A 12,721-nucleotide genomic window follows, 5' to 3' on the forward strand; every position below is an offset into this window, starting at 1 on the left:
CAACTCACATTGTCAACAGGATCAGTAAAGACACACACAAGTAGATCAGCTACATGACTGGATGAATAAAATGGATACACATGGATGGATACTGTGAGGACCAGTCAACCAATAGCATTAACCAATAGCATCTCTTTGCAAAACATTATTGGTTGCAGCTGGCAAATTACAGTACATGTTTTGGTAAACATAACAACTGTTTTCCACTAGATCAGGTGTAATCAGATCTCCGGATTAGAGTGGAAGAATAAAACAAAGTAATGGAAGTGTCTTGGAGGTTTGGATTAGAATGTGAGGCCACTAGAGGGTGTAATTCTCTAGAACAGGGTTCCCCAAACTCAATCCTGGGGCCCTCCTGGGTGCATGTTTTGCTTTTTTGCCCAAGCACTACACAGTGAATTAACATAACCAACTCATCAAGATTTGATTATTTGAATCAAACCACATCGAAACTATGTTGAAATTATAATGGACCTACATGTATAGTCTCTTCCCTCTGTCCAGCTTAATAAAAGTAAAATAAACCCGAGACAGTCAGGGAGTCTGGAATATTCAAAAAGCGTTTGATAGAGGACTAATTTTATCAAAAGTTGACTGTGAGGAAGTATAGTATCTAAAATACAATGGGGGTCATCACTGTTGGCTCACCTGAAAGGTACTCGCCACCCTGTGTCTTCTGAGAGCCGGATGTCACTGTAATCGTTACTCCTTCTTCCTCCTTCAAGGAACTCAGAATCACCTTACAGGAATTTGACTGGGTGAAATGGAGCTGCTACAATAAACAGAATGGACACACAGGCGCAGCGTGAGTAGAGTTCCACATTTGGCGGCTCCGGTGCGGGACATAGCACCCACTCAGATCGCGGAACCGACCATGGAACCGGGCTGAACGCCATGCCCGAACTGGGCACCGGGCGCAGAGGAAGGCTCTGTGACCTTGGGCACAAAGCACATGGCCTGGGGCACAAAGCAAGATTTACAACCGTGGAAGAAACAACCGTTGTACTCAAACACTGTCTCAACACCGTCAATCTCTCTGTATCCATCTCCGTGAAACGGCCCAATAGCCATCTCCCCTCTATTCAAAGCATGTTGAATAAAAATGTTTTCATCCTGGGCCAAGTACTCCAACCATTGAATGTACCCGCTAGAGTATGACATGAATTGTCGGCGGTAGTTGTCATGCGATGAAATGGCTATAAATGCCGGGGGTAAAGGTAGGTTTTCATGCATGCCGATGCAATAGTTGTACCACTCCAGGGGTCAATGCCGGCATCTTTGATGACCTATTCTCAGAATCTGAGGCATCCTTCACGCAGTATAACCACATCATTGTCACAGTATGACTCCATCTCTTTATAGAAATCCAAGGTAATATGACGTACTGTCTCATACCATGTCATGAATCTCTCTCGCTCTTTGGGAGACATTTGATCACACCAATACATTTCATGGGGCTTGGATAAGATCCAATATAATGTAGATTCTCCTCAGATGTGAAGAAATTAGGAAACCAACCTTTTCACAGAGTTTTCAAAACCCAAGGCCTCAGGCATTAGAGGCAATCGCATAGGTAAGACATTTAGACTGTCAATGTATCTCTGGTTGAAAGCGGGGTCTCCGAAACACAAGCTATTACTACCTTGCGCTATGACCCTGGGTGCAACACCTTGTTGTATCAAGGGGTTCAAAAGAAGATAGGAATCATAGGCTCTAGAATTGTGAGCTACAAACGTGAAGTTTCTGTACTGGGGTTTTCTGAAGTGTTTTAGAACGAGTAGTGCACAGTTGGTTCCCTCTGCCGACCTCTTTTCACCCTTGAAAATCATGGTAGATTACAAAAATAGGCAAATGAACCCCGGATTGCTGATTAGTCTCAAAGTCATAAAACACATATTTCTCTGAATGTTCATCTTCAGCCAAGGGCTTAATATAGCACTCGTGTGGCACTTCTTGAACCACTTCAGTGTCTTTGCTTTTCAAAGGCCCTTTACAGATTGGGCAATTTATGATCCCACACACGTGAGTTTTGGGGTTGACTATTTTAAGGTTGTAATTGCAATGGCATTTTGGTCATTTCTTGTTAATGTCACAACTGCTTACAGATTTACATGCTTTGGGGTACCAGGTTTCAATTTTGTGTTTTTCATAGCAGTAGGCCGAATGACATGTGCGTTGACAATCCACACAGGGTGTTAGGTTTAAGGGTTGCATCTGATATTTTTCATCCTGACATACTGAACAGTTATAACGACAAGAGTGCCCCCCCTTTCGGGTGTAGCCTGTATGACATGATGGACACACATATGGTGCTCCTAAAAAAATCTCTGATGTTGGTAATAGCATAATAATGGGCGTTTTGCACATAAAAGTACAGAATCTGAGGATGAGGTGGTGGGTTGTTCTGGAATTTCAAGAGAGCTGAATTACCTCTACTATGGTACAAAACCACAATCTTGATGTTCAGAACATTTTCAAATTTGACTACGTCAGAGAAAGCGACAGCCTCCTGTATACCTAGATCGACGGCATTTTGGAGCTCCCTAGCCTTTTGTAAAGCTTCTAGATCAGTACATCCAGGGTTGAGTAAATGTGATAGGCCTATTGCAAAGCATAACTGATTAACAGGATTGTTAACGTTTATGAGATATGCCTTCTTATTGTTTATGATTTCTGATTGCATGAGACTACCAAGTTTCCTTCTCTGACCCCCTCTGCCTAGGGGTTGGTGAACTATTTGTACAACAAGCTATAGGGTCCTATCAGCAATGATGGCTAAATTAGATTGAACAAGGCGCTCCAGCAGTGCTATAAATTGTTCAAGATCTGCTTCGCCATTGGGTAAAACAAGAGATACTGTGTTTTGCAGACTATCTCCACATATTTCAAGTTGTAAGACATCCCGAGGTCCTGCAAAATCTGTAGACCTTTCTAAAAGTTCGCCAAGAGTATCCAAGATCATCACATAAAAACTGCATAATCAAGGCTCTGATTCATACATGTGAAATTAAAAAACAGACAAATATTTGTATTGCTGAATTTATTGCAGTACACAACACGGACACATCTATCAATACGATCACCACTCTGATTTATTACACAATTTTCCAATTCCTCAAAAACATTTTGGGGTTGCTCAGAGTCTTCGGACATAGGAGTTAAAGGAGGTGTGTGTGTGGGGGGGTGTTGAAGATGTTGTGCTCTCATTCATTTGGTTACAGTGCCTTGCGAAAGTATTCGGCCCCCTTGAACTTTGTGAGCTTTTGCCACATTTCAGGCTTCAAACATAAAGATATAAAACTGTATTTTTTTGTGAAGAATCAACAACAAGTGGGACACAATCATGAAGTGGAACGACATTTATTGGATATTTCAAACTTTTTTAACAAATCAAAAACTGAAAAATTGGGCGTGCAAAATTATTCAGCCCCTTTACTTTCAGTGCAGCAAACTCTCTCCAGAAGTTCAGTGAGGATCTCTGAATGATGTGAGTTCCGGGGGGACCTGTGATAATGGGTGTTCAGGTGTCTGAGTTATTGATGGGGAGGTTGGCCCTGTCTCATTCATTTGGGTTGTGCCGTGGCGGAGATCTTTGTGGGCTATACTCGGCCTAGTCTCAGGATGGTATGTTGGTGGTTGAAGATATCCCTCTAGTGGTGTGGGGGCTGTGCTTTGGCAAAGTATGTGGGGTTATATCCTTCCTGTTTGGCCCTGTCCGGGGGTATCATTGGATGGGGCCACAGTGTCTCCTGACCCCTCCTGTCTCAGCCTCCAGTATTTATGCTGCAGTAGTTTATGTGTCAGGGGGCTAGGGTCAGTCTGTTATATCTGGAGTACTTCTCATGCCTTATCCGGTGTCCTGTGTGAATTTAAGTATGCTCTCTCTTATTCTTTCTTTCTCTCGGAGGACCTGAGCCCCAGGACCATTCCTCAGGACTACCTGGCACGATGACTCCTTGCTGTCCCCAGTCCACCTGGCTGTGCTGCTCCTCCAGTTTCAACTGTTCTGCCTGCGGCTATGGAATCCTGACCTGTTCACCGGACGTGCTACCTGTCCCAGACCTGCTGTTTTCAACTCTCTAGAAACAGCAGGAGTGGTAGAGATACTCTTAATGATCGGCTATAAAAAGCCAGCTGACATTTACTCCTGAGGTGCTGACTTGCTGAACTACTATGATTATTATTATTTGACCCTGCTGGTCATTTATGAACATTTGAACATCTTGGCCATGTTCTGTTATAATCTCCACCTGGCACAGCCAGAAGAGGACTGGCCACCCCTCATAGCCTGGTTCCTCTCTAGGTTTCTTCCTAGGTTCTGGCCTTTCTAGGGAGTTTTTCCTAGCCACCGTGCTTCTACACCTGCATTCCTTGCTGTTTGGGGTTTTAGGCTGGGTTTCTGTACAGCACTTTGAGATATCAGCTGATGTACGAAGGGCTATATAAATACATTTGATTTGATTTGATTGATGGGGAGGTTGGCCCTGTCTCATTCGGTTAATTAGGGAAATGAGTTCCAGGGGGACCTGTGATAATGGGTGTTCAGGTATCTGAGTTATTGATGGGGAGGTTGGCCCTGTCTCATTCATTTTGTCAATTAATGATGTGAGTTCTGTTGGTATTTCTAGAAGTATCCATGTTACGTACAGTTTTTATCGCTTGTTTGGGCATTTTTTAATCAGATTGTTGCTTAACAATCTATGTTCTATGCCAGAAGGGTAGATCTTGACTGTATTGACGCCTCAGTAAAGCAACCATACGTGTGTGTAGCTGAACCTCTCTGGCTTTTAGAGCCCTGTAAAAGGCTGTGAGAAACCTATCTTGACGATCTATTTCAGGATCTGTGTCCACATTGAGACTATCTTCAATGAATGTTGTTTCACCTCAGAATTGACTGTATCAAGCTGTTTGGCCGCTTCATACACATCGTCTTCCTCATCATTGTCATTTACGGCATTGGAATTATCATCGGCTTCCTCCTCGGCCTCTTCCTCTCGACAAGAAAAATACATACAAAATAGTGTATTAAAAATAAATGATATATTATATAAACATTTCAATTTCAAATACATTTAAAATATATTAATATATTAACACAGTTCTCGCTGTTAGGCCTTGGGGTTTTAGTTAAATTACCTCTGGTTGTTTGATGCATCTTATTAGAGAGAGAGAGAGAGAGAGAGAGAGAGTTCCAACAGTGCAGTAATATCTAACATTTAATTGACTGTTGACTGTTAATCCCCCACCCATCCTCAGGAAATAACACCGGTTGTTTTGGGGGAATCCTATGTGCAAAGGACCTCCTAGTGTTTAAAACAATGTTTAAAACAAATGCAGAGACACACACACACACACACGCACACACTCACACACACACACACGCACACACACACACTCACACACACACACACACACACACACTCACACACACACACACACACACACACCTTTTAAGGTACATAGACAGAGAGAGCCTGATATTTCAACCTCCTTGAAGGTAAATGGGATGCTCGGGAAAATGTTTGTTTTGAGAACCCTATGCGCAAATGACCCCCTAATGTTGAATTGTTTCAAACACAATTGCAGAGACACACACACATACACACCTCTTTCCCAGAAGGCTTTCTCTGAGACACACAGAAAAAGCTGAGATTCCTTTCGTTAAAGGTAAGATACAATTTTAAAACCCTTTATTTAATTCTAAATCTTTAGTACATACCTTTTATACATGTTATAATTAGTTCAACAATTTTACTATGCAATATTTAACCAAGCCAGAATGTTTTTATACACAAAAAATGTTTATACAACAGATATTTATTATTATTATTATTATTATTATATATTATTACCACACAGTACTAACCTTTAATACCCTTTAACTGCTTATATTTATAACTGTCTGTTGTAAGAAAATATTCATATAAAAATAAGGCCTTTTGATTATATTGAAGATTCTCTAGGTGTGTGTAAACCCTGGGGCGTAACCCCCATCCTCGGGAAATAACACCTGTTGTTTTGGAGAAACCCTATGTGCAATTGACCCCCTAGTGTTTAAAACACTATTACTATACTATACTATTTAAAAATAAAAAAAATGTAAAAACAATTTCAGAGACACACCCCCTGAAAAAAACATTGTTTTGAAACACATTTGCGGAGACACACACGCACCTCTTTCCCAGAAGCCTTTCTCTGAGACAGAATGAGAGAGAGAAAAAAACGGAGATTTATTTTGTTAAAGGTAAGATACAATTTTAAAACCCTTGATTTAATTCTAAATCTTAGTACAGACCTTTTAACCTCACTAGGGTAGGGGGCACTATTTTCACCACCGGATAAAAAGCTTGCCCAAAGTAAACTGCCTGCTACTCAGGCCCAGAAGCTAGGTTATGCATATAATATTTTTGTAAAGAAAACACTCCAAAGTTTCTAAAACTGTTAAAATAATGTCTGTGAGTATAACAGAACTGAAATGGCAGGCGAAAACCTGAGGAAAATCCATCCAGGAAGTGCCATTATTTTGAAACGGCTGTTTTTCCACTGAAAGCTTATCCACCATTTAAAGGGATAGGACCCAGATTCCGTTCCCTATGGCTTCCACTATGAACAGTCTTTAGACATTGTTTCAGGCTTTTATTCTGAGAATGAGGGAGAATGACAACTTTGAGTGTGGATAGTGGGATGTCCCCAGAGCTGTTTGCTGCTTTACTTTTTCTTTTATATTGACTATATATTATATTGTCCGGTTGAAATATTATTGATTATTTAGGTTAAAAACGACCTGAGGATTGATTATAAACATTGTTTGACATGTTTCTACGAACTTTACCGGTACTATTTGTAATTTTCGTCTGCATTTGAACCATTGGATTACTGAACAAAACGCGCCAACAAAATTGAGGTTTTTGGATATAAAGAAGGACTTTATCGGACAAAACAAACATTTATTGTGTAACTGTGAGTGCAACCATACGAAGATCATCAAAGGTAAGTGATTCATTTTATTGCTATTTCTGACTTTCGTGACTAATCTACTTGGCTGGTAACTGTATGTAATGTTTTGTGTGCTGAGCGCTGTCCTCAGATAATCGCATGGTTTGTTTTCGCCGTAAAGCCTTTTTGAAATCTGACACGGCAGCTGGATTAACAACAAGTTAAGCTTTATTTTGATGTATTACACTTGTAATTTCATGAAAGTTAAATATTTATAGTAATTCAATTTGAATTTGGCGCTCTGCAATTTCACCGGATGTTGGCCAGGTTGGACTCTACCGTCCCAGGTACCCATAAGGAATTAAACATGTTATAATTGGTTAAACAATTTTACTATTCCTTTGTTACAGAAAAGGGGGAGGCTCTATGGTCAACAAACACATCCATCCGTCTTTAAATCCCCATCTTCAGGGTCTGACTGGTTCAGACAATGTATCTTCCCCGCACGATATCCCGCTCCATCCAGGTTCCGTATGTTTTCTTTCCCTGGATAGATCAACCGTCTTGTCTTTAGGCCCGGAGTCTGTCTTAAGGATAGAAGCGCCCATCGGCGTAATTGTTCACGATGTTGGAAAATATTTTCCAGTTGTTTCATCATGTTAAGGAACGTATGTTAATTCCCCCACCTAAAGCTAAAGACAGGCACAAAATAATTGACCTCCGTGCAGGCTTTTGAAAATACATACGAACTAACTGATTTGGTTGCATTGGAACTGTTGAATTCAGGACCAAAAATTGTCACTTTGGAGTCGGGACTATACGCTACTGAAGAGATTCTTATGGCTTTCAAATCATCTCGCCTGCAGATTTCCTCTTCCAGTGCGTCCCCATCAGGGTTGTCCCACTCAGGGTCTGTTCGATCTGGCATAGCGCAAGCCGTATCTTAAGCCATTCTCTCATCCGCAACGCTGGAGAAAAAAACCCGGCTTTTGTTTGAAATAGGGTGCTGTGGTTTTCTTGTTGGAAAACGTAACCCATATGGCCGTCACTCATATCCAGCACTCCATTAAAACAATCAGGGGCATCCCAAAGAATGTCTTAGATGGTTTTGTTGTTGTGTTCTTGACACGAGGAACACAGTACACCTACAATTTGTCTAGGAGACATGTTTAATTTCTTCTTTAGTGTTCAGGGTTTATTTTAATTTCTTATTTAGTGTTCTGGGGTTAATATTGCAGGCGGGTTGATATTGCAGGTGAAACCCTGAGGAAAATCAAACCAGGAAGTGACTTCTATTTTGAAAACTCCATGTTCCATAGCCTGCCTTTGCTCCATTTAAAGGGATATCAACCAGATTCCTTTTCCTATCGCTTCCTCAAGGTGTCAACAGTCTTTAGACATAGTTTCAGGCTTTTATTTTGAAAAATGAGTGAGAAAGATAACATCGCGTCATTGTATGGCCGGGTGCCAGCATCGTTTTATAAGCGTAACAGAGTTTGGGCAGCCATTGCCTTTCCCTCTCTGACTGAAAAAGACAGTTGCGGTTAATACAGTATATTATCGATTATATATTTTAAAAACAACCTGAGGATTGATTATAAAAAACGTTTGACATGTTTCTGTGGACATTACGGATACTATTTGGAATTTGTCTGCGTTGTCGTGACCACTCTTTCCTGTGGATTTCTGAACATAACGCGCCAAACAAACTGAGGTATTTTGGATATAAAAATAATCTTTATGGAACAAAATGAACATTTATTGTGTAACTGGGAGTCTCGTGAGTGAAAACAACCGAAGATCATCAAAGGTAAACGATTAATTTGATTGCTTTTCTGATTTTCGTGACCAATCTACTTGATGCTAGGTGTACATAATGTTTGGTCGAGCGATCGATAAACTTACACAAACGCTTGGATTGCTTTCACTGTAAAGCATATTTTCAAAATCTGAGACGACAGGTGGATTAACAAAAGGCTAAGCTGTTTTGCTATATTGCACTTGTGATTTCATGAATATAAATATTTTTTGTAATATTATTTGAATGTGGCGCTATGCAATTCAACGGTTGTTGATGAGAATTATCCTATTAACGGGATGGCAGCCATAAGAAGTGAAATAAACACTCACTCAATAGCGTGAGAATGGAAGGACAGGATGTACATATATGGGTGTTACCAAGTGACCCATAAAATCATCATAAATCACTGCTTTGACGGTTGCTGTCTACTGTATTCTCTCTGTTAGGTAACCAGTAGTTGGATGACCAGTAGTAGCTGCAGGGTATTCAGTAGTTGGAGTGTAAGTAATTGACGTGTCAGCAGTTGGAGTGTCAATAGTTTGAGTGTCAATAGTTCAAGTGCCGGTAGTTGGTGTGTCGTAGTTGGTGTGTCAGTAATTGGAGTGCCGGTAGTTGGAGTGCCGGTAGTTGGAGTGCCGGTAGTTGGAGTAGTTGGAAGGTCAGTAGTTGGCATATCAGTAGTTGGAGTGTCATTAGTTGGAGGAGCACTAGTTGGAGTGTCAGGGGTTATAGGGGCAGTAGTGGTTGGAGGGTCAGGGGTTATAGGAGCAGTAGTAGTTGGGGTAGTTATGTCAATGGTGGTTGGAATGGCAGAGGATGTGCTGAGATCCCCCTGTGATAAAGAGACTTTATAAAAGATAATTAACTCAGTAAACCACATAAACAAGGACACATGGTGTCAGTTGCTATAAGCATGCTATAAAGATGATCCATGCTGTTCCAGTTTCATTGTGTCTGCATCAGGGTAGAAATGTTTTCTACTGTACTTTATGAGAGAAAGAAGTCATTATCACTGCCAATAAACGGCTGATAGCAAAGGCTACTCTCTTATCAACTGTATCTGAGACCTGACAGTAGTCTATTCACAGTATGTAAACAATGGCTTAACAGTAAATCGAACGTGTTTGGATAAAAGTCTGAAACAATGTCTTCATTGATGCTATTGTATCCCTCGCAGCAAACAGACAAAACATAAATCAATCATTGACTATAAACCAAACTTAAAAATTCATAAACCAAACTAAAAACAGTAAGGTTATATATGGGTAATAATCATTTAATAAGTTAAATGCATCATACATTTTTGCACATCTGAAGTGAAAGCAATTTTCCTACACAATTCTCAATCACAGAAGACTCTTAACCTCTTAATGAACATCTTAAATCACCCTGAATAAATCAAATATAGAGTCTTATCTGTAGCAAAGACAGCCATAATCAGCCATAATCCATGGAATAGCCTTCATTTCTCAGAACAAGAATAGACTGATGACTTTCAGAAGAAAGTTCTTCTTCGAACCAACAAATGCTGATGCTCCATATACTCAACAGTCTAAAGATGGACAGTTGTATTGCTTCTTCAGTTTTCAGCTGTGCTAACATAATTGCAAAAGGGTTTTCTAATGATCAATTAGCCTTTTAAAATTATAAACTTAGATTAGCTAACCCAATTAGCCATTGGAACTCAGGAGTGATGGTTGCTGATAATGGGCCTCTGTACGCATATGTAGATATTCCTTTAAATATCTGCAGTTTCCAGCTACAATAGTCATTTACAACATTAATAATGTCTACAATGTATTTTAAATGGACAATTTTTTTTATTTTCTTTCAAAAACAAGAACATTTCAAAGTGACCCCAAACTTTTGAACATTAGTGTATATATATATAATATATATACATACAGTACCAGTCAAATATACATATATACTGTATATAGACAACATCCATATACACTATGTACACAGTGAACACCAGGTAAAAAAAACTGCAGACTACACGATTAACACCAGGCTAAAAACTACATACTACACTCTAAACACCAGGCTAAAAACGACATACTACACTCTAAACACCAGGCTAAAAACTGCAGACTACACTATAAACACCAGGCTAAAAACTGCAGACTACACTCTAAACACCAGGCTAAAAACTGCAGACTACACTATAAACACCAGGATAAAAACGACCTACTACACTCTAAACACCAGGCTAAAAACTGCAGACTACACGATAAACACCAGGATAAAAACGACATAATGTCGTGGAAGATTCAGAATTTGTTGGTAACATATGTAAGATGTTTTATATTTATCAAATGTGTGTAAGTTAATTCTCATCAGAATGGTATTTTTGTATAATACTGTGGCCAGGTTGCAGTATCTGTTCTATGTCAAGACTAAGTTGCATGGGCCGGAGAGAGGGGAGAGGTCAAAGTATCATCATGTGTAAACATATCTTTTGCTCCACTGTGTGTGTGCCGGTTCACTCCCTAGTTTTCCCATCGGAGATGGCAGTGTCTGGAATCATTCTCCTCTCCGTGAGCTTGTCCAGGATTGGTTGTATTTAGAATTGGTTGTATCTAAATGACAATTTGATATATGCCTGTTGATATGGAGGGTTGGTTTATGGTTCTGGGGTTTGAGTAAGGAGACAAAGCTGAACGATTTATTATGTCTATGCTGTCTTATCCTGTGTGTGTGTCTTTACTATAAAGGACCTCATTTGAAATGTGGAAGGGGCTCTCAGAGAATTCATGGTTAGACACTGAATCGATCTGAGAGTCACAGGGTTGTGATAGAGCTCATATAATTAAAGATGGACTTTGATAACTAACTCTGACTTGTGTGTGTGGTTTGCTCCCATGATTTGGTAAATAGAGGAAATTTCCACGACAATACTACACTCTAAACACCAGGCTAAAAACTACAGACTACACTATAAACACCAGGCTAAAAACTACAGACTACACTATAAACACCAGTATAAAAACTACAGACTACACTATAAACACCAGTATAAAAACTACAGACTACACTATAAACACCAGGCTAAAAACTAGACTACACTATAAACACCAGGCTAAAAACTACACTATAAATACCAGGCAAAAAAAAACTACTGACTACACTATAAACACCAGGCTAAAAAAAACTACTGACTCCACTATAAACACCAGGCTAGAATGCTGGTTGGCAGCATCCTGGAACTAACCCCTCAATCCACCACTCAACTCAGCCCTGAGTCCCTACTGTCTGCTTCGCTCTGCCACAACTCATTCCTTGCCACTCCTTCAATGCCGAACAGCCCCAGGGCTCTCCAGAGTGATTGGCCTGTCAAGCGCTTGCAGCCGACCTCACCAGGTAGATTTCAGGCTCTCCATCCATTCTGCTGACTCTGAGGGTTTCAGCAGGATGAGGGACTGGTATTTCTTGATCTTCTTCTCATGTTTCTTTCTAAAATTATCTGCCGAAATTGTTGCAACCCCTATTACTAGCCTGTTCATCCTCTCTTTCGTATCGTCTGAGATTCCCAAAGATTGGAAAGCTGCCGCGGTCATCCCCCTCTTCAAAGAGGGTGACTAGACCCAAACTGGTACAGATCTATATCTATCCTACCCTGTCTTTCTAAGGTCTTCGAAAGCCAAGTTAACAAACAAATTACTGACCATTTCGAATCCCACCATACCTTCTCCGCTATGCAATCTGGTTTCAGAGCTGGTCATGGGTGCACCTCAGCCACGCTCAAGGTTCTAAACGACATCATAACCGCCATCGATGAGAGACATTACTGTGCAGCCGTATTCATCGACCTGGCCAAGGCTTTCGACTCAATCACAACATTCTTATTGGCAGACTCGACAGCCTTGGTTTCTTAAATGATTGCCTCGCCTGGTTTACCAACTACTTCTCTGATAGAGTTCAGTGTGTCAAATCGGAGGGCCTGTTGTCTGGACCTCTAACAGTCTCTATGGGTGTGCCACA

Source organism: Oncorhynchus mykiss, chromosome 18 (assembly GCF_057628025.1).
Source record: "Oncorhynchus mykiss isolate SJ-2025 chromosome 18, ASM5762802v1, whole genome shotgun sequence".
NCBI lineage: Eukaryota > Metazoa > Chordata > Actinopteri > Salmoniformes > Salmonidae > Oncorhynchus > Oncorhynchus mykiss.